Below are 22,344 nucleotides of genomic sequence, written 5' to 3'. Positions count from 1 at the left end.
AATTAAATCAATCCTGCTCTGGCTAGAGCTTCTTTCCCTTCCCTCATAGTAGGCAATCCCCAGCCAAGGCTGCTTGTCTTGTTTTATACCAGTAAAGGAGAAAGTGCACCTCCTGGAAGTACTGCAATACCAGGTCGATGCGTGGAGTGGACGGAGCAAGCCCCTATTCCATCTCCCTGTTCCAAAAATCAATTTAATATATGGTCCCCAGATAGGGGACGTATCAGATATTAAACTGATAAGAACAGATACTACACTTGATCTTAGCCAAAAGGCCGAAGCGATGCCACAAACTCCCCAGGCCAGCCAGCCCCACCGTCTTGCCCATGCGTCAGCTGCATGGTAAGCATCAACTTGGCAGGAGGAAGCAGCTGCCCTAAGACAAGCGCCGAGCGTGAACCCATGTGACATTCCACGGCCTCGTGACAAAGCGGCCCACCTTGGAGCCAAGGCCTGATACAAAGCCCAAGGGTTGCCACAGCGGAAAAACCCCTCGGAGTTGTGCGGAAACGAGGTAGCCGATACAGCTGGGAGTGGGAGTGGTGGGGAGGGGGAGGGGACAGTCAGTTGGTCCCTTTGGGTGTTTGGCGCTCGTGGTGGGATTTGGGGGAGGCGGGGTAGACCAGGCAAGGAAGAGGACGGCTTTAAACCACCATCTCCACCTCCATCCCCGCCCCTAGATGCCCACAAAACAAAGAAGGAGACGCCAGTGAAGAGCGGTGACGAGCTAGATATCCCTCGAGACACCACGCTCACAACTCTTCAGACACCACGTTCACACCTGTTGGAGATTGAAGATGAAAAGGAGAAGGCACATCCTGGCCCGCCTGTGTGAACAAGGCCTCGAACACAGGGGCTGCAGCGACATCAGACAGCCTGCAGGACTGCTTCGTGGTTTCTGGGAGCTTAATAAGGCTTCCTGCTAGCGGTACAGGCTTTGGTGTCCGACACTACTTCACTCACCCCCCAACAGCGCCTTCTATTTCCGAGCCTCGCCTGACATCTGTTGGAATGCTGGAAGTACTACAAGCAATAGCGTCCTACAGGCACGCATGAACCTTTTCTTAATTAAGTCAAATTAAACTAAATTAATTAATTAATTAATTAATTATTCAGTTAAATAATTAAATCAATCCTGCTCTGGCTAGAGCTTCTTTCCCTTCCCTCATAGTAGGCAATCCCCAGCCAAGGCTGCTTGTCTTGTTTTATACCAGTAAAGGAGAAAGTGCACTCCTGGAAGTACTGCAATACCAGTGTCGAGTGGAGTGGACGGAGCAAGCCCCTATTCCATCTCCCTGTTCCAAAAATCAATTTAATATATGGTCCCCAGATAGGGGACGTATCAGATATTAAACTGATAAGAGACAGATACTACACTTGATCTTAGCCAAAAGGCGAGAAGCATGCCACAAACTCCCCAGGCCAGCCAGCCCCACACGTCTTGCCCATGCGTCAGCTGCATGGTAAGCATCAACTTGGCAGGAGGAAGCAGCTGCCCTAAGACAAGCGCCGAGGCAGTGAACCCATGTGACATTCCACGGCCTGCGCGACAAAAGCGGCCCACCTTGGAGCCAAGGCCTGATACAAAGCCCAAGGGTTGCCACAGCGGGCGAAAACCCTCGGAGTTGTGCGGAAACGAGGTAGCCGATACAGCTGGGAGTGGGATGGCGTGGGGGAGGGGAGGGGGACAGTCAGTTGGTCCCTTTGGGTGTTTGGCGCTCGTGGTGGGATTTGGGGAGGCGGGGTAGACCAGGCAAGGAAGAGGACGGCTTTAAACCACCATCTCCACCTCCATCCCCGCCCCTAGATGCCCACAAAACAAAGAAGGAGCGCCAGTGAAGAGCGGTGGCGAGCTAGATATCCCTCGAGACACCACGTTCACAACTCTTCAGACACCACGTTCACACCTGTTGGAGATTGAAGATGAAAAGGAGAAGGCACATCCTGGCCCGCCTGTGTGAACAAGGCCTCAAACACAGAGGCTGCAGCGACATCAGACAGCCTGCAGGACTGCTCTCGTGGTTTCTGGGAGCTTAATAAGGCTTCCTGCTAGCGGTACAGGCTTTGGCGTCCGACACTACTTCACTCACCCCACAACAGCGGCCTTCTAATTCCGAGCCTCGCCTGACATCTGTTGGAATGCTGGAAGTACTACAAGCAATAGCGTCCTACAGGCACGCATGAACTTTTCTTAATTAAGTCAAATTAAACTAAATTAATTAATTAATTAATTAATTATTCAGTTAAATAATTAAATCAATCCTGCTCTGGCTAGAGCTTCTTTCCCTTCCCTCATAGTAGGCAATCCCCAGCCAAGGCTGCTTGTCTTGTTTTATACCAGTAAAGGAGAAAGTGCACCGCTCCTGGAAGTACTGCAATACCAGGTCGATGCAAGTGGAGTGGACGGAGCAAGCCCCTATTCCATCTCCCTGTTCCAAAAATCAATTTAATATATGGTCCCCAGATAGGGGCGTATCAGATATTAAACTGATAAGAACAGATACTACACTTGATCTTAGCCAAAAGGCCGAGCGATGCCACAAACTCCCCAGGCCAGCCAGCCCCACCGCTCTTGCCCATGGTCAGCTGCATGGTAAGCATCAACTTGGCAGGAGGAAGCAGCTGCCCTAAGACAAGCGCCGAGGCGTGAACCCATGTGACATCTCCACGGCCTGCGTGACAAAAGCGGCCCACCTTGGAGCCAAGGCCTGATACAAAGCCCAAGGGTTGCCACAGCGGGCGAAAAACCCCGGAGTTGTGCGGAAACGAGGTAGCCGATACAGCTGGGAGTGGGAGGCGTGGGCGTGGGGAGGGAGGGACAGTCAGTTGGTCCCTTTGGGTGTTTGGCGCCGTCGTGGGATTTGGGGAGGCGGGGTAGACCAGGCAAGGAAGAGGGCGGCTTTAAACCACCATCTCCACCTCCATCCCCCGCCCTAGATGCCCACAAAACAAAGAAGGAGGCGTCAGTGAAGAGCGGTGACGAAGCTAGATATCCCTCGAGACACCACGCTCACAACTCTTCAGACACCACGTTCACACCTGTTGGAGATTGAAGATGAAAAGGAGAAGGCACATCCTGGCCCGCCTGTGTGAACAAGGCCTCGAACACAGGGCGCTGCAGCACATCAGACAGCCTGCTGCAGGACTGCTTCGTGGTTTCTGGGAGCTTAATAAGGCTTCCTGCTAGCGGTACAGGCTTGGTCGTCCGACACTACTTCACTCACCCCACAACAGCGGCCTTCTAATTCCGAGCCTCGCCTGACATCTGTTGGAATGCTGGAAGTACTACAAGCAATAGCGTCCTACAGGCACGCATGAACTTTTCTTAATTAAGTCAAATTAAACTAAATTAATTAATTAATTAATTATTCAGTTAAATAATTAAATCAATCCTGCTCTGGCTAGAGCTTCTTTCCCTTCCCTCATAGTAGGCAATCCCCAGCCAAGGCTGCTTGTCTTGTTTTATACCAGTAAAGGAGAAAGTGCACCGCCTCCTGGAAGTACTGCAATACCAGGTCGATGCATGGAGTGGGCGGAGCAAGCCCCTATTCCATCTCCCTGTTCCAAAAATCAATTTAATATATGGTCCCCAGATAGGGGACGTATCAGATATTAAACTGATAAGAACAGATACTACACTTGATCTTAGCCAAAAGGCCGAGAAGCTGCCACAAACTCCCCAGGCCAGCCAGCCCCACCGTCTTGCCCATGCGTCAGCTGCATGGTAAGCATCAACTTGGCAGGAGGAAGCAGCTGCCCTAAGACAAGCGCCGAGACGTGAACCCATGTGACATTCCACGGCCTGCGTGACAAAAGCGGCCCACCTTGGAGCCAAGGCCTGATACAAAGCCCAAGGTTTGCCACAACGGGCGGAAAAACCCTCGGAGTTGCGCGGAAGCGGGGTAGCCGATACAGCTGGGAGTGGGAGTGGGCGTGGGGGAGGGGGAGGGGGACAGTCAGTTGGTCCCTTTGGGTGGGTGTTTCGTGGTGGGATTTGGGGAGGCGGGGTAGACCAGGCAAGGAAGAGGGCGGCTTTAAACCACCATCTCCACCTCCATCCCGCCCTAGATGCCCACAAAACAAAGAAGGAGGCGCCAGTGAAGAAGCGTGACGCAGCTAGATATCCCTCGAGACACCACGTTCACAACTCTTCAGACACCACGTTCACACCTGTTGGAGATTGAAGATGAAAAGGAGAAGGCACATCCTGGCCCGCCTGTGTGAACAAGGCCTCGAACACAGGGGGCGCTGCAGCACATCAGACAGCCTGCAGGACTGCTTCGTGGTTTCTGGGAGCTTAATAAGGCTTCCTGCTAGCGGTACAGGCTTGGTCGTCCCCACACTACTTCACTCACCCCACAACAGCGGCCTTCTAATTCCGAGCCTCGCCTGACATCTGTTGGAATGCTGGAAGTACTACAAGCAATAGCGTCCTACAGGCACGCATGAACTTTTCTTAATTAAGTCAAATTAAACTAAATTAATTAATTAATTAATTAATTATTCAGTTAAATAATTAAATCAATCCTGCTCTGGCTAGAGCTTCTTTCCCTTCCCTCATAGTAGGCAATCCCCAGCCAAGGCTGCTTGTCTTGTTTTATACCAGTAAAGGAGAAAGTGCACCGCTCCTGGAAGTACTGCAATACCAGGTCGAGTGGAGTGGAGTGGGAGCAAGCCCCTATTCCATCTCCCTGTTCCAAAAATCAATTTAATATATGGTCCCCAGATAGGGGACGTATCAGATATTAAACTGATAAGAACAGATACTACACTTGATCTTAGCCAAAAGGCCGAGAAGATGCCACAAACTCCCCAGGCCAGCCAGCCCCACCGTCTTGCCCATGCGTCAGCTGCATGGTAAGCATCAACTTGGCAGGAGGAAGCAGCTGCCCTAAGACAAGCGCCGAGGCGTGAACCCATGTGACATTCCACGGCCTCGTGGACAAAAGCGGCCCACCTTGGAGCCAAGGCCTGATACAAAGCCCAAGGGTTGCCAACGCGGCGGAAAAACCCTCGGAGTTGTGCGAAACGAGGTAGCCGATACAGCTGGGAGTGGGAGTGGGCGTGGGGGATGGGGAGGGGGGCAGTCAGTTGGTCCCTTTGGGTGTTTGGCTCGTGGTGGGATTTGGGGAGGCGGGTAGACCAGGCAAGGAAGAGGGCGGCTTTAAACCACCATCTCCACCTCCATCCCGCCCTAGATGCCCACAAAACAAAGAAGGAGACGTCAGTGAAGAGCGGTGGCAGCTAGATATCCCTCGAGACACCACGTTCACAACTCTTCAGACACCACGTTCACACCTGTTGGAGATTGAAGATGAAAAGGAGAAGGCACATCCTGGCCCGCCTGTGTGAACAAGGCCTCGAACACAGGGCGCTGCAGCGACATCAGACAGCCTGCAGGACTGCTTCTGTGGTTTCTGGGAGCTTTATAAGGCTTCCTGCTAGCGGTACAGGCTTGGTCGTCCGACACTACTTCACTCACCCCACAACAGCGGCCTTCTAATTCCGAGCCTCGCCTGACATCTGTTGGAATGCTGGAAGTACTACAAGCAATAGCGTCCTACAGGCACGCACATGAACTTTTCTTAATTAAGTCAAATTAAATTCAAATTAATTAATTAATTAATTAATTATTCAGTTAAATAATTAAATCAATCCTGCTCTGGCTAGAGCTTCTTTCCCTTCCCTCATAGTAGGCAAACCCCAGCCAAGGCTGCTTGTCTTGTTTTATACCAGTAAAGGGAGAAAGTGCACCGCTCCTGGAAGTACTGCAATACCAGGTCGATGCAAGGGAGTGGGCGGAGCAAGCCCCTATTCCATCTCCCCTGTTCCAAAAATCAATTTAATATATGGTCCCCTAGATAGGGACGTATCAGATATTAAACTGATAAGAACAGATACTACACTTGATCTTAGCCAAAAGGCGGCGTTTATGCCACAAACTCCCCAGGCCAGCCAGCCACACAGTCTTGCCCATGCGTCAGCTGCATGGTAAGCATCAACTTGGCAGGAGGAAGCAGCTGCCCTAAGACAAGCGCCGAGGCGTGAACCCATGTGACATTCCACGGCCTCGTGACAAAGCGGCCCACCTTGGAGCCAAGGCCTGATACAAAGCCCAGGGCTGCCACAACGGGCGGAAAACCCCTCGGAGTTGCGTGAGCGACGTAGGTATACAGCTGGGAGTGGGAGTGCGTGGGGAGGGGAGGGGACAGTCAGTTGGTCCCTTTGGGTGTTTGGCGCTCGTGGTGGGATTTGGGGGAGGCGGGGTAGACCAGGCAAGGGAGAGGGACGGCTTTAAACCACCATCTCCACCTCCATCCATCGCCCTAGATGCCCACAAAACAAAGAAGGAGGCGCCAGTGAAGAGCGGTGGACGAGCTAGATATCCCTCGAGACACCACGTTCACAACTCTTCAGACACCACGTTCACACCTGTTGGAGATTGAAGATGAAAAGGAGAAGGCACATCCTGGCCCGCCTGTGTGAACAAGGCCTCGAACACAGGGCGCCAGCGACATCAGACAGCCTGCAGGACTGCTTCGTGGTTTCTGGGAGCTTAATAAGGCTTCCTGCTAGCGGTACAGGCTTGGTGGTCCGACACTACTTCACTCACCCCACAACAGCGGCCTTCTAATTCCGAGCCTCGCCTGACATCTGTTGGAATGCTGGAAGTACTACAAGCAATAGCGTCCTACAGGCACGCATGAACTTTTCTTAATTAAGTCAAATTAAACAAAATTAATTACTAATTAATTAATTAATTATTCAGTTAAATAATTAAATCAATCCTGCTCTGGCTAGAGCTTCTTTCCCTTCCCTCATAGTAGGTAATCCCCAGCCAAGGCTGCTTGTCTTGTTTTATACCAGTAAAGGAGAAAGTGCACCGCTCCTGGAAGTACTGCAATACCAGGTCGATCGTGGAGTGGACGGAGCAAGCCCCTATTCCATCTCCCTGTTCCAAAAATCAATTTAATATATGGTCCCCTAGATAGGGGACGTATCAGATATTAAACTGATAAGAACAGATACTACACTTGATCTTAGCCAAAAGGCCGAGAAGCGATGCCACAAACTCCCCAGGCCGGCCAGCTCCCACCGCCTTGCCCATGCTGTCGCTGCATGGTGCATCAACTTGGCAGGAGGAAGCAGCTGCCCTAAGACAAGCGCCGAGACGTGAACCCATGTGACATTCCACGGCCTCGTGACAAAAGCGGCCCACCTTGGAGCCAAGGCCTGATACAAAGCCCAAGGGTTGCCACAGCGGGCGGAAAAACCCTCGGAGTTGTCTGAAACGAGGTAGCCGATACAGCTGGGAGTGGGAGTGCGTGGGGGAGGAGAGGGACAGCCAGCTGGTCCCTTTGGGTGTTTGGCTCGTGGTGGGATTTGGGGAAGGCGGGGTAGACCAGGCAAGGAAGAGGACGGCTTAAAACCACCATCTCCCCCTCCATTCCCGCCCCTAGATGCCCACAAAACAAAGAAGGAGACGCCAGTGAAGAGCGTGGCGAGCTAGGATATCCCTCGAGACACCACGTTCACAACTCTTCAGACACCACGTTCACACCTGTTGGAGATTGAAGATGAAAAGGAGAAGGCACATCCTGGCCGCCGCCTGTGTGAACAAGGCCTCGAACACAGGGGCTGCAGCAGACATCAGACAGCCTGCAGGACTGCTTCGTGGTTTCTGGGAGCTTAATAAGGCTTCCTGCTAGCGGTACAGGCTTGGTGGTCCGACACTACTTCACTCACCCCACAACAGCGGCCTCTCTAATTCCGAGCCCTCACCTGACATCTGTTGGAATGCTGGAAGTACTAGCAAGCAATAGCGTCCACAGGCACGCATATGAACTTTTCTTAATTAAGTCAAATTAAACCAAATTAATTAATAATAATATTGTAATATTAAATCATCCTCTCGTAGGATTCCTTCTCAGGTACCCCAGCAAGGCTGCTGTGTTTATACCATAGCGTCACGCTCCGAAAATGCAACAGGTGTAGGAGGGGGCAAGCCTATTCATCCCTACCAAAAATCATTTAATTGGCCCGATAGGGTGTTAAATTAAATGAAAAAGACCTTGACTTAGAAAGGCCGACCCCCAGCCAGCCAGCCCCAGCTGCTTGTCCGTAGGTCGCTGCAGAAACGGCGGAGAGAACCCTTACACAACGCGCGGAACCATGTCCATCCGCCGGTAAGCGCCACTTGACAAGGCAACGCAGGTGCACAGGCGAAACTTGGAGTTGTGGAAGATGGAAATGCTGGGAATGAGTGGCGGCGGGGCAGAGTTTTGTCCCTTTGGGGTTGGCACGTGTGGGATTTGGGGCGGTAGACCAGGAAGGAAGAAGGCGCTTAAACCCATCACCCATCGCCTAGAGCACAAAACCTTCAGAACCGTCAACAGTAAGATAGTCCCGGAACGGTCACATCCTGCCACTGTGACAACCCGTGGGTGCGTGAAAGGAAAGCCAACGCCGTGTGCAGGCTGACAGGCGGGTAAGCTACGCAGGACGTCTGTTCCTCAACAGGTTCCTGCCGCTCCGGCTTGCAACTACTCCCCCCAAGGCCTATTTATTAGTCATATTATTGAATGCGAACGAGTTTATCACAGCCGCCTAAGCTTTTTATTAGTAGGAGGACAAGTTACTTATTTATTTTAGTGAAATAGAGTCCGCGTCTGGCGAAGAAGTCCTTCCCTCAGTCAGACATCGCCATGCGCTTCTGTTTAACAGAAGAAAAGGCACTGAATCGATACAAGACAGATCTCTGACGCAACCACTTGTCCAAAATCATGCCACGGCCCCAAGGGGCCTATCAGTTAGCGAAGACATCAACTGCTGGCAAGGCGCAGGCCAAAACCCGGCCACGCCCGGTTTGCTTGCGCGTGCCAGGAACAACGCGGGAGGACAGCGTGAAAGCGGGGTCGAAACCGTGCTCGGCTGGGAAGTGCCACTAGGAGAGCTGGACAAAGGATGTCTAGTGGAAAACGCGGTGCAGAGGACGTTAACCTCACTGAGATCCCGGGAGAGGCCATTCCTTGGGTTTTGTGAAGGGGGATTGGTCGGAGACAGCAGGAAAGGCTCAACACCATCCTCCCCTAGTTAATGCAAAAAGGGCCCGTGAAGGAACAAGCGTACCGAACACGCTTCAACTCAGCAACTCACACCTGGCTTATGCGGAGATACTCCGCCCTGTAACAAGCCTGAACAGGGTGCCTAATCAGAAGCCTGCAGGTGTTCTGGTTCGAGCAAGGCTCTGCACTGCCAGTTAGGACAAGCTATATAACCAAATCTCTAATCAAAACCTGCACTGTGGAGTGTACTGCATAGTGGGGAGCAAGTTTTTTGTTAGGTAAAGAATTGAAGTTGGAGTCGCAAAACACGCTAGCCCCCCACTCCCTCCCCTTAGCAACCACAAGGGTGCGTAGACGATAGATAACTAGACGAACACAGCATCAGCAGCGGAGTGGCAAAAGCCAGACGCCGAACTGCATGGCTAGAAGGGCTCGAGAGGAGGAAGGTCTCGTCTGGAAGCCGTGTTCCCGGGTATCAAGCGCTAACCGCAGGCCGCAGCCAGTCCCACGACAGAGGCAGAGGCGACAGTGGAACCGTGATCGCGGCGTTACAACGTCACTGCCTGGTTGACAAAGGGATATGGAAGGTGAAGCAGAGTGTGAAACCGACGCAGGGCTCTAGTGGAGAACAGGGCCCTTGTTGTTTGCAGGGAATGAGGACCTCCTGCAACTAGACGCTGTCCACCTAGTCAACGCAACCTCTAACAAGTCATAACAAAGGCGTATCAATAACACCGTAATTATCAGCTACAAGGTGAGCTGCCTCAGGGACAGCAATCCTCTACCAACAGCTCACTCGGACCTGCAGGAAGGGTCGAGCAAGCGCCAGGGGCAAACATTCTGTAGGCGATGAATAAAACTCATCTCATGACTTCAATCGGCCTGGCTGACTTCACTCAGTAGGCAAGCAGGCCAGTCTGGTTTTATAGAGGAGATAAGATGCCCTAAGTCTAATCAGTGCGGTAACATGGATCCAGCCCTGAGCGCTTGACCCACCATAAGAATCCCCAGGGCTGCGTTAAACATAAGGAAGGAGCGTCTGCGAGCTAGGTGCCACTCAGCCGCACCCTTCCCGGCCATGATGTAAGATACTGGCAGAGAGGCTACAGAACCTGAACGGGCCATGATGACAACGGGACTCGGCCCGGCCAAGCTGCACCACTGTACAGTGAAGTGATCCTAGCGCGAACGGCCTACACTAGGGCGGCTGTGAAGCAGGCTGCTACATGTAGCCAGCTTTTAGAGTAAGCCGGATGAGTAGGGTTAAACCACAAACTCTTCATCCCTGCCGACACTGAAGTGGTCGGAAAGGATCAGCAAGGTCCTGTCAGCATTTAAGACGTATGGAAAGAAGAAGTAAACATCCGCCGCCTTTCACACCCTCTAAACAAAGGTGTCATAGAGGGGTAGAAATCTCGAGTACGACAATACTTCCACTGACAGTGGGCCGAACACCAACCCAGGCGCCTTAATAGGCCTCAGCAGTTTTGGAATAAGTCACTAGCCCAGGAGCACAGCTCGCACATTTTCCACTATATAATACACATTGTAAGCCTGAAGCCCTTCCTCAATCGGAATCTAAGCAAGGGCGCTGTGCCGATGCGGAGTAGAGAGTCTTGAACCAGTGGTATGGTAAGGGAGACCTATCAGCTGGGTTGAGCTTAAATAGGCCCCTGGCCGCAGTTGTGCTAAAACAGAAAGCGAGTGAAGGCGGGCGTAGCTACCCCACTCCCGCACGTCACCGCTGCGTGCCGCATTAATAATACTCACAGGCTGAGAAACGAAGAACATGCACATCGCCAGGCAAACGCCATACTAGGCACAAGCCCTTGCTACGACAGCTGATGTGCATAACTGCAAACAGCTGCAGAAAGGAGCGGAGATGTGATCACGATAAGCTCGTTGGTTTAACAAGCAAGAAGCATTTAAAATTCGGTTTTCGTAAACAAACAAATGGGAGAGCGTTGGCCAGTAGGATCCCAGCACGCTGCTGTTAACCAGTAAGAGAGTGAGAGGAAACGAATACCATCTGCGGTGGCGAAGCCAAAAGGGTCAAAATCAAGGCAACGTGGTTTCTAACTTAAAGTCTACACGCTTTGACAACAAGCGCTCACCCCCCCCGCCCAATCCGTCCAGCTGGCATGCAGAAGCTGCAGACGACAGCTCGGGAGCTTCATAGCATAGCTAAGTAATGTGCACTCTTCAAAAACCCTTATCCAGCTGCCCACGTGGAGGGACCAAGATTGCGTTTTACGCAAAGTGTGGTCTGAGAAGGAATAGTTAGATTGTTTAGATCTTGCTCGCTAATCACATGAGAGGATCTAGAGGCTGATTTCTTAACCCTAACAAGCACCAAGCGAGCATGAAGCGTGCGGACCCCAGCCACCCGCGCAATCGAAACATGGCCGGAGCGCAAGATAAATGAAAGAACCTACATGAGCCTACAAGGGCAGCCTACAGCCGCAACCCAAGGTTCATAAGGTTGTACGAAAGAGCGAGACCTGACGAGGCTAGGGGCATATCCTTGGGTGGGTGATTGAGCAAGGCGTCTAAGCAGGAGACTCGTTAAAACAAATTAGTCATCGCTATGAATAAATTAGTAGAGATCAAAGGCTAGAGCTTTCCGCTCCAGCCGCACCTTCGCCGTACAGAGGAAGAGGGCTGACAGCACTCCGCCTGATCCCGAAAAGGGCGACAAGCAGACAGTGCGATGCTCCGTGGGACGTAATCTCAGTAGGTGACGTGAATAGTGAACCGACAGCCCTAGGGTTGCAGCTCTAGGACTTGAGACAGCAAGCCGCAGGATGCTAATTTCTATAACCTCTAAAACAGGTAGTCAGTAATTACCCACCCGGCCAACTTCCCCTTCAATGCATGCAAGGAAAGGCAACTCGTGAAAGCGACTCTGAAGTGATGAATACATGATGGTGAGGGTTTGGCATTTTTCTGTCAAGTTTGGTCCCCATAAGGAACCCTTAACTGCTTTACTATCCCACTGAATGCCCAAATATGCCAACAGGCCAGACGTAGCAAATCCCATCATTAGTTCAATTCATATATACTCCGAAGTCGTCAGAAAGACAGTCCCGTGCTAACAAGCCACGGAGCCAGCGAACGCCAGCGCTGCTGGGCATAAACTCACTGAGGGTACAGGCCCAGGAGCTGACCGAAGCGGCTCAGTCGCGCCTTGGAGCCGGGATCAGGCGGGTGCAGCAAGAGAACTCCTTACACGATGCTCATCAAGGGAGCTGAAAGGAAAGATCCTGGCTGTGGCTTCTGACGGTGAGGCGGGTCCAGCAAGGTACTTTGAACCACATAGAGCTCCTGGCCACTGCAACAGGCGCAGAGATGGCGACGACCCGGACCCTGAACTGTTTAAGCTCCTGTGGATGAATGAGAAAGACCGACCCAGTGACCTGAACGGCCTACCTTGAGCCGAGACCTAGGCTGGAGTGACTCTTTAGGTCAACGCCTTCAACTATATTCAGACACCATGCGCATTCCGTTATTGAGCTCGCTCACTGTGAAGCGAACCACACAGGCACAGCAGTAATTCCATAAGTAAATTGCTGGATATCAATTATTAATTGATTGGAGTGGAGAACTTATTCATTCTGTACTTAACCTTCTTATAGGCTCCCAAAGGGCTTGTCTGTTTTAACGAAAGGAAAAGACCCTCCTGAAGCTGCAAGCCAGGTACAAGGAAGGCGGCCAGCCCATCCTGCCTCAAAATTTAAGATGGCCTCAGAAGGGGCGATAATTAAACTGAAGATGACGTAACTGATCTACCAGGCGCTGAACCAACCCAGGGCCAGGCTCGAACCCCAGGCTTGCCCACGGTCACCTGGATCAACTGGCAGGAGGAAGCGCCTAAGACAAGGCGGGGAACGATGTGCACCCGCTGTGCGCCCACCTTGGGCCAAGGGCTGATCAAACCAAGGGTGGAGCAAGTAAAACCCCGGCGTTGCGAATCGGGTAGAGATACACAGGAGAGGAGTGGTGAGTGGGGGGACTAGTGTCTTTGGGTGTTTGGCGTGGAGATTCGGGAGGCGGCCAGGCAAGGAGAGAGTTGTTTAAACCACCATCACCTCCACCCTGTGCCCAAAACAAAGAAGGAGGCGTCAGTGAAGGCGCTGAGCAATCCCTCGAGACCCGTTTAATCTTCAGACACCGCCACTGTTGGGTTAGATGAATGATGCAAACCGCGCCTTGCTTGAACAAGGCCTCTAAGCTGGGATATCAAGCACCCCTGCGGCTGACTTTTCTGTATGTAAGGTAACAGTGTGCAGCTATGCGTCCATTAACATCAAACTGCCTTGAACTTTTTTCTGTCGTCATATGGAACAAGCCTAACGTTTTGTCATACTAAGCACAAGTGACTTTGATTAATAATCAGAATTGTTAATAATTATCATAGCAAGTTCCATCTCCCTGCTATGCATCCCCATTGGTAGCTGGTAGCGTATAGATAACGTACGAAACCATCCTGTCTATAGGCCCAGGCCATCAGAACCCGAAGCCCAGCCTCCAATGTCCCAGATCGTTACATAACTCGAAGGAGATTCCATTGATAAGCGGAGGGACCATGGCATCAAAGCCAGGCCAGCCACCCTGCACCAGCGAGCCTGCGAGGCCACTGGCATGGGAACCCAGCGAAAGCCGAGCGAACGCTGGGACCGGGGAGGCGCCATTGGCCCTTGGCTACAGGCCTGCGATCTGTGGTTCAAGGGAAGAAACCACGGATAGTCGGAAACAGACCGATACACTGGGGCGGAGAGGCGGGGAAGGAAGGGAGTGAGAGTCATGGTTATCCGGATCGTTGGCGAATGCAGCCAGTCAGAGGGTTAAACCACACCTCCTGCCCCTTTGATGCCCAAAAACAAGGAGAGACAGAGAGGTACGATGATATCCTGAGACACCACGTTACAATCTTCGCTACCTTATTGGCCGATTGAGTCAAACGTAAGCACTCCTGGCCCTGTGATAAGTCCAACTAGGGGCTGCCCAACTCGCAAGAGCCCTAGGTCTGGGATTGAGTGTTAGTCACGATAGATGCCATATCATTCCTCCCCAACACGGCTCTATCAGCTTTCATTGTTGAATGGGAAGACTCACTGCAAGGCGCTTGCCGTTTACTTGGGAATATCAATTAACTAAATTAATTAATTATAATTATTTAGTTAAATAGTAAATGACGGCTGAGTCTTCTCCCTTCCATATGTAGAATCGCACAAGGCGATTTGTTTATACCAGTAAAGGAAAGGCACTCCTGAGTCTGTCAACCAGGTGGAGTGGAGACGACAAGCCCCTTTCCATCCGTTGCCCAATCAAGTATTGCACAGATGGGATCAGAATTAACTTAAAACAGCTCCTGGAACCAACAAAGCGCGGAACGGACAAACTCCCAGCGCCAGCCACTGCTTGCCAGCAGCTGCAGGTAGCGTAACTTGGAGTGAGGAAGGCTCCTAACAGCCCAGGGAACCCATGTGAATCGAGGCGCGCAAGGGTCCCCCTTGGAGCACGCGACTACTGGAGCAGGGTGCCCACGCGAAACCGGAGTTTGCGAAACAGAGCCGCCGGGAGTGCAGTGAGGGCAAGGAAGGGACAGTAATGCTTGGTCTAATTGATAAGGTGGAAACTGTTCAGGCCAGTAAGGATTTCACCACCTGGCTCTTCCGCCTCATGAAAAAGCAAGCGGAGTAGATAGTCGACTCAGAACTCGGCTGCATAATCTCTTCCCACTACTGTTGAGTGAAAAAGAGGCATCCGGCCTCCTGTAACAAGCCTCAACACTGGGTTGCAAGCATAGAGCTACTCAGGACTGCCGGCCGGGACTTCAGTTCCGCTGTAGTAGGCTTGACTCCGATATCAGCCCAAACAGCGCCTAGTCTGACCTGACTTCCTCCTCTATATGAGACCGAGCCAAGGCGTCTCAAAGCATTCGAGAAATCCTTGGAAGTTAAACTAAGTGATAATTGGATATGGTAAGATGATCATCGTCCTGGTATCTTTTCATCATAGTGGTCTGGAGGGCGTGTTTAATAAGAAAGGTCGACATTAGCTACAATCACGGCATCCAAGACAGGGGTTGCACCCTTTCCAGCAGCTGAACCACTTGATAGCTAAAGTTAAACATACCTGAAGAAGAACACGACAAAAGGCCTCTAGCCAAGGCCCAGGCCACGGGCTCCGCGCACCTGGTTGAAACGGAGCGAAGCGGGCTAGGAAGCGGGAGGACCAGCTTGCATTGGTCTTGGCATAGGCCCAGTTGGCAGGCTGTAGACCTGCAATGTGACTGATGCAACTCATGGTCCCCCAGGCCAAAGAAGTGCGAGGTAGGCAAAGTAATTGTCATTTAGGTTCATGTGGATACTAGGTCAGCTCTGGTTAATATGGGCACTTACCAACCCCACCCCGCCCTGGTGCAGCCAACAAAGGAGCGTCGTGAAGCTGCAGAGTTCCTGAGCTAGTACGCTTCGACAGTACAGCTTCTGTGAAAATAATTATAGCCCCGCAGCCGCACAGGTTAGTAGATGGGACACTGGCAAGGCCAGAGCTGCAGATTGCTACATAAGCCTACTTTGCTCAGAGTGACTAAATACGAAACAGCGCCTAAGTCTCAGCCGTAGCATCGTGGCATGCTTGCTTTTAGCCAGTCGAGCACGACTGATATTCTAGGTTAAAGTATAGTATGGTAGTTGTAGACATCATCTGTCGCAAGGTTGATCGCTGGCCAGTAGGCACTTGCAGGTTTGTATACGATGGGCTAACTGCAAGGCGAAGTAGGACTTACCAGGCGCCACGACATCCCCCAGCCCAGTCAAAAACCTAAGCCAACGGGCTACAGAAAGAGAACCATACTCCTGGCTACAAAGGCGCCAGCCTGGCGCAAGTCAGGCAGCAAGGTTCCACAAGCTCATGCACGAAGAAGCGGAGCGACAGCCAACCAAGCGCTTGGGCTGACGTATATACACGCTTGGTGATTAAGGTGTCGCTTGGCAGGTTGACCAGCCAAGGTGATCTTTGAAAACCCGATCTTACGTCTAAACAGGAGTGGTGGCGGGGAGGGGCTCAGTGCCTGGTTTGCTGTTAAATTTGGGGGCAGTTAGACTGGAATAGAGACTAAAGCACCATTCCACTCACCCCCAAGCCAAAAAAAAGAAGGACGTCAAAGGGCGACACAACCCAGACACAGCTCACAACTCTTCAGAACCACGCACTCTGGAGAGCAAAGGCGCCAATCCTGCCCACTAACTAGGCCTAACCAGGGGCAGCACAATGCCAGGACTACTAGGATAGGTATAAGGCTCTGCAGCTTACAGGCTTGATCGTCAACTACTTAATCTAACACGCTTAATTCGCGCACCTGCTGCTTTGGTGGAATGCGTTAGCTAGCAAAGCGTGGGCTACCTGATTTTACTTCCGTAAATGAAAGTGCATGTAAGAATATTAGCCAAGTATGAATCCTGCCCGCAGAGCTTCTTTCCTTCCCTTCAGAACCAGCCAAGGGCTGCTTTGGATCCGGTAAGGAAAGTGCATCCCTCGGATACTGATGGCATGCGAGGAGGAGCAGAAAGCCTTTCAGCCTCCCCAAACATCCACCGGTGCAGAGATCCGATAAAGAAGAGCATAAGCCTGACTGGCCACAAGGCTGGAAACTTCCAACCCCAAGGCCCCACCTTGGCTTGCCGTGAAGGCAAGTGCACCTGAGAGGAAGAGCTGCCCAGACAGCGCTGCGAACCATTGATTCCGGCGGAAAGGGCTCACCTTGAGCCAAGGCCTTCAGCTCGGGGTTGCCAGCGTAGAAAACGCACGAGTTGTGGCACATAGCCTATCCGCTGGTCGGAGGCGTGGGGAGGAACATAGTGGCCTTGGGTGTTTGCGCTGAGTGGATTTGGAGACGTAGCCAGAAAGAGGACGGCTTAAACCATTCGTCACTCAACCCAGATGCCCCAACAAGAAGGGACGTCCAAAGGGGCCAGCCTAGGCAGCAGCTGCAAACTCTAGAACACGGTCACAAGTTGCATCAAGGAAAAGGGAGGCTCTGGCCACTATTAACCAGGCCTCAACAGGGGTGTGCAGGCACCCAGACGTGGAAGTTGGGTTTAGGCTTATAGTCTAGCGAAGGCTGACTGCACACACTTACACCCACAACCCTAATCGACCCACTGAATCTGGAGGAGTATACACCTAACTACAGGCCCAGCAACTTTCTTAATTAAAACTACCTTAATTAATAATATTATGATGCTGAATAATTAATCATCGTCGGCTAGGCTTTGCCCCATAGCCAATCCCCAGCTGCGTTGATTTTTGTAGTGAGAGGACGTCCAGGAATAACCATCACACTGGTTTAGGGACGAGCAGCCTTTCCATCCCCTCCACAGCATAAATATGGCTCCCATGGGACTATCTAATGCTATAGAACAACTAAGTACGCAAAATGGCCGAGAAGCAAATCCCTGGCCAGCCCCAACGTGCCCACTGCAGCCAGGTGATATTCATGAGGAAAGGCGCAAGACAGCGCCGAGGTGAACCCATGGCATTCCACGCCAGTGACAAAAGCGCCCCTGGAGCAGCGTAGCCCTTGGGTTTGCCCAAGGGGAAATCGGGTGGGGTAACGAGAAGGGACCGTAGCGGCATGACGGGCTGAGGGCAGCGTGCACTTTGGGTTGGCCGGGTTTGGGGAGGCGCTAGGCCAGAAGTAGAGCTTAACCACAATCTTCGACTCCATCCCGCCTGATGCCCAAAAAACAAGGAGACCTGGCGGCGTAACCTAGGCCTCTGGGGACCAGCCAACCTGCAGGCTGTTGTTTGGAGATTAGGGATTGACGGTGGAATGGCCGGACGGCGAACACGGGCTGCCGACACCCTGTCCACTCTATGAATCAGGGCTATAAGGTCTGCAGCGAGCTGGACCGAACACTTACTCTCCAAAGCGCTCTAATTCAGATGCTTGACATCTGTTGAATAGGAGACAAGCTGCCTGGCACACTTCTCTTACTGAAAGCCAACAGCTCTTTCATTGTTATCATTAATATTAAACCACGCCTTGAGCTCAAACCCGTTCCATAGGGAGTCCCGACAAGGCTGCTTGTTGTTTTACCATAAAGCAGTAAAGTGCCCTCTAGGAATACGAATCAAGGGAAGAAGAGTTGACTTGTTTACTATATCATTGCGAGCGAAATCCAGTCAGATGTCCCCGATTAGCATGCACCATCTAACGTAGACCAAGAATGACTGCCAGGAGGCGAGCTATCCAGATCCCGGCAGCACCCGTCATGCCCAGCCTGGACAGTCACAGAGGCGGAGTGCCAAGGAAGAAAGCCCGGAGTCAGAACCAGAGCTCACGCTCGGAAAGCGGCCCGGGTGCGTGGGCCATTGGCCTAGGTTCCTAGGCGGGAACGGTTGCGGACAGGCGTAGGACCCTTGAGGGCAGCTGGGGAGTGAGCCAGTGCCACATGTTAAGGGGCCGGCAAGCGTAGCGGTAGATCCAGATGGGTTTTACAACTGAGCCATCACACCTGCTAGATTCCCTCAAAGAAAGAACTAGGCCGTGGAAGTTCCACCAAGGTACATCAACGCTAGCTGCTTCCCTGGGTTGGATAAAAAGGGAATCACTGGCCAGCTGTGACCAGGCTGCTTCAGGCCGCACAACGCTATCAGCCTGCGGACTCTGTTTGGGACAAGCTGCATAGAAAGCCTGGTCCGCAGTCTACATTTTCTTAATTAAGTCAAATTAAACTAAATTAATTAATTAATTAATTAATTATTCAGTTAAATAATTAAATCAATCCTGCTCTGCTAGAGCTTCTTCCCTTCCTCATAGTAGGCAATCCCCAGCCAAGGCTGTTGTCTTGTTTTATACCAGTAAAGGAGAAAGTGCACGCCCTGGAAGTACTGCAATACCAGGTCGATCGTGGAGTGACGAGCAAGCCCTATTCCATCTCCTGTTCCAAAATCAATTTAATATATGGTCCCCAGATAGGGACTATCAGATATTAAACTGATAAGAACAGATACTACACTTGATCTTAGCCAAAAGGCCGAGAAGCGATGCCAAAACTCCCAGGCCAGCCAGCCCCACCGCTCTTGCCCATCGTCAGCTGCATGGTAGCATCAACTTGGCAGGAGGAAGCAGCTGCCCTAAGACAAGCGCGCCGAGACGTGAACCCATGTGACATTCCACGGCCTCGTGAAAAAGCGGCCCACCTTGGAGCCAAGGCCTGATACAAAGCCCAGGGTTGCCACAACGGCGAAAAACCTCGAGTTGTGCGGAAACGAGTAGCGATACAGCTGGGAGTGGGAGTGGGGGGGGGAGGGGACAGTCAGTTGGTCCCTTTGGGTGTTTGGCCGTGGTGGGATTTGGGGAGGCGGGTAGACCAGGCAAGAAGAAGGCGGCTTTAAACCACCATTCCACCTCCATCCCGCCCCTAGATGCCCAAAAAACAAAGAGAGATCGCAGTGAAGAGCGTGCGAGCTGATATCCCTCGAGACACCACGCTCACAACTCTCAGACACCACGCTCACACCTGTTGGAGATTGAAGATGAAAGGAGAAGGCAATCCTGGCCCGCCTGTGTGAACAAGGCCTCGAACACAGGGGCGCTGAGCGACATCAGACAGCCTGCAGGACTGCTTCGTGGTTTCTGGGACTTAATAAGGCTTCCTGCTAGCGGTACAGGCTTGGTCGTCCGACACTACTCACTCACCCCACAACAGCGCCTTCTAATTCCGGCCTTGACATCTGTTGGAATGCTGGAAGTACTACAAGCCCTACAGGCACGCATGAACTTTTCTTAATTAAGTCAAATTAAACTAAATTAATTAATAATAATTAATTATTCAGTTAAATAATTAAATCAATCCTGCTCTGGCTGAGCCTTTCCCTTCCCTCATAGTAGGCAATCCCCAGCCAAGGCTGCTTGTCTTGTTTTATACCAGTAAGGAGAAAGTGCACCGCTCCTGGAAGTACTGCAATACCAGGTCGAGCGTGGAGTGGACGGAGCAAGCCCCTATTCCATCTCCCTGTTCCAAAAATCAATTTAATATATGGTCCCCAGATGGGGACGTATCAGATATTAAACTGATAAGAACAGATACTACACTTGATCTTAGCCAAAAGGCGAGAAGCGTGCCACAAACTCCCCAGGCCAGCCAGCCCACCGTCTTGCCCATCGTCAGCTGCATGGTAAGCATCAACTTGGCAGGAGGAAGCAGCTGCCCTAAGACAAGCGCCGAGCGTGAACCCATGTGACATTCCACGGCCTCGTGACAAAGCGGCCCACCTTGGAGCCAAGGCCTGATACAAAGCCCAAGGGTTGCCACACGGCGGAAAAACCCTCGGAGTTGTCGGAAACGAGGTAGCCGATACAGCTGGGAGTGGGAGTGGGCGTGGGGAGGGGGGACAGTCAGTTGGTCCCTTTGGGTGTTTGGCCGTGGTGGGATTTGGGGAGGCGGGTAGACCAGGCAAGGAAGAGGACGGCTTTAAACCACCATCTCCACCTCCATCCCCCCTAGATGCCCACAAAACAAAGAAGGAGCGTCAGTGAAGAGCGGTGACGAGCTAGATATCCCTCGAGACACCACGTTCACAACTCTTCAGACACCACGTTCACACCTGTTGGAGATTGAAGATGAAAAGGAGAAGGCACATCCTGGCCCGCCTGTGTGAACAAGGCCTCGAACACAGGGCGCTGCAGCGACATCAGACAGCCTGCAGGACTGCTTCGTGGTTTCTGGGAGCTTAATAAGGCTTCCTGCTAGCGGTACAGGCTTGGTCGTCCGACACTACTTCACTCACCCCACAACAGCGGCCTTCTAATTCCGAGCCTCGCCTGACATCTGTTGGAATGCTGGAAGTACTACAAGCAATAGCGTCCTACAGGCACGCATGAACTTTTCTTAATTAAGTCAAATTAAACTAATAATTAATTAATTAATTAATTATTCAGTTAAATAATTAAATCAATCCTGCTCTGGCTAGAGCTTCTTTCCCTTCCCTCATAGTAGGCAATCCCCAGCCAAGGCTGCTTGTCTTGTTTTATACCAGTAAAGGAGAAAGTGCACGCTCCTGGAAGTACTGCAATACCAGTGATGCTGGAGGGACGAGCAAGCCCCTATTCCATCTCCTGTTCCAAAAATCAATTTATATATGGTCCCATAGGGACGTGATTAGATAAAACAGATATAGAACAGATACCAGCATCTTGATCTTAAACCAACGGCGGAAGCAGTGCCCTAAGACAGCGCCAGCGCGAACCCATGTGACATTCCACGCTGTGACAAAGCGCCCACCTTGGAGCAAGGCCTGATACAAAGCCCAAGGTTGCCACAGCGGGAAAACCCTCGGAGTTGTCGCGGAAACGAGGTAGCCGATACAGCTGGGAGTGGGTGGGCGTGGGGAGGAGGGACAGTCAGTTGGTCCTTGGGTGTTTGGCTCGTGGTGGGATTTGGGGGAGGCGGGGTAGACCAGGCAGGAAGAGGACGGCTTTAAACCACCATCTCCACCTCCATCCCGCCCTAGATGCCCACAAAACAAAGAAGAGAGCGTCAGTGAAGAAACGGTGACGAGCTAGATATCCCTCGAGACACCACGTTCACAACTCTTCAGACACCACGTTCACACCTGTTGGAGATTGAAGATGAAAGGAGAAACATCCTGGCCCCTGTGTGAACAAGGCCCTGAACACAGGGGCCTGCAGCGACATCAGACAGCCTGCAGGACTGCTTGTGGTTTCTGGGAGCTTAATAAGGCTTCCTGTAGCAGGTACAGGCTTGGTCGTCCGACACTACTTCACTCACCCCACAACAGCGGGCCCTTCTAATTCAGCCGCCTGACATCTGTTGGAATGCTGGAAGTACTACAAGCAATAGCGTCCTACAGGCACGCATTGAACTTTTCTTAATTAAGTCAAATTAAACTAAATTAATTAATTAATTAATTAATTATTCAGTTAAATAATTAAATCAATCCTGCTCTGGCTAGAGCTTCTTCCTTCCCTCATAGTAGGAATCCCAGCCAAGGCTGCTTGTCTTGTTTTATACCAGTAAAGAGCACGTCTGGAAGTACTGCAATACCAGTCGATCGTGGAGTGGCGAGCAAGCCCTATTCCATCTCCCTGTTCCAAAAATCAATTAATATATGGTCCCCAGATAGGGGAGATCAGAATTTAACTGATAAGAACAGATACTACACTTGATCTTAGCCAAAGGCAGGCGTGCCCAAACTCCCGGCCGGCCAGCCCACCCAGCTTGCCATTTCAGGGGACTGTAAGACA

At 51.7% G+C, this 22,344-nt stretch overlaps 8 non-coding genes and 3 pseudogenes across 8 annotated transcripts; all 11 read right to left on the bottom strand.

The window, feature by feature from the left end:
* Positions 1–98: 98 nt before the first annotated feature.
* LOC120519631 lies at positions 99–285 on the bottom strand. Its single transcript, XR_005631599.1, has one exon. It is a non-coding gene; the product is annotated as a U2 spliceosomal RNA (small nuclear RNA).
* Positions 286–1,220: 935 nt separating this feature from the next.
* Positions 1,221–1,406, bottom strand: LOC120519647. Its single transcript, XR_005631613.1, has one exon. It is a non-coding gene; the product is annotated as a U2 spliceosomal RNA (small nuclear RNA).
* A 941-nt stretch (positions 1,407–2,347) lies between these two features.
* Positions 2,348–2,536, bottom strand: LOC120519637. Its single transcript, XR_005631605.1, has one exon. It is a non-coding gene; the product is annotated as a U2 spliceosomal RNA (small nuclear RNA).
* Positions 2,537–3,477: 941 nt separating this feature from the next.
* Positions 3,478–3,669, bottom strand: LOC120519638. The gene has a single exon (XR_005631606.1). It is a non-coding gene; the product is annotated as a U2 spliceosomal RNA (small nuclear RNA).
* Positions 3,670–4,612: 943 nt separating this feature from the next.
* LOC120519630 lies at positions 4,613–4,802 on the bottom strand. The gene has a single exon (XR_005631598.1). It is a non-coding gene; the product is annotated as a U2 spliceosomal RNA (small nuclear RNA).
* Positions 4,803–5,743: 941 nt separating this feature from the next.
* LOC120519643 lies at positions 5,744–5,934 on the bottom strand. The gene has a single exon (XR_005631611.1). It is a non-coding gene; the product is annotated as a U2 spliceosomal RNA (small nuclear RNA).
* Positions 5,935–6,873: 939 nt separating this feature from the next.
* Positions 6,874–7,064, bottom strand: LOC120519653. The gene has a single exon (XR_005631615.1). It is a non-coding gene; the product is annotated as a U2 spliceosomal RNA (small nuclear RNA).
* Positions 7,065–18,942: 11,878 nt separating this feature from the next.
* On the bottom strand, positions 18,943–19,123 carry LOC120519646 (annotated as a pseudogene).
* Positions 19,124–20,013: 890 nt separating this feature from the next.
* Positions 20,014–20,201, bottom strand: LOC120519636. The gene has a single exon (XR_005631604.1). It is a non-coding gene; the product is annotated as a U2 spliceosomal RNA (small nuclear RNA).
* A 921-nt stretch (positions 20,202–21,122) lies between these two features.
* On the bottom strand, positions 21,123–21,301 carry LOC120519652 (annotated as a pseudogene).
* Positions 21,302–22,113: 812 nt separating this feature from the next.
* On the bottom strand, positions 22,114–22,287 carry LOC120519649 (annotated as a pseudogene).
* Between the last annotated feature and the right edge of the window lie 57 nt (positions 22,288–22,344).

This window comes from Polypterus senegalus, unplaced genomic scaffold, assembly GCF_016835505.1.
Source record: "Polypterus senegalus isolate Bchr_013 unplaced genomic scaffold, ASM1683550v1 scaffold_6000, whole genome shotgun sequence".
In the NCBI taxonomy this organism is placed as follows: Eukaryota; Metazoa; Chordata; class Cladistia; order Polypteriformes; family Polypteridae; genus Polypterus; species Polypterus senegalus.
This window is presented reverse-complemented; position numbering and strand designations above follow the sequence as displayed.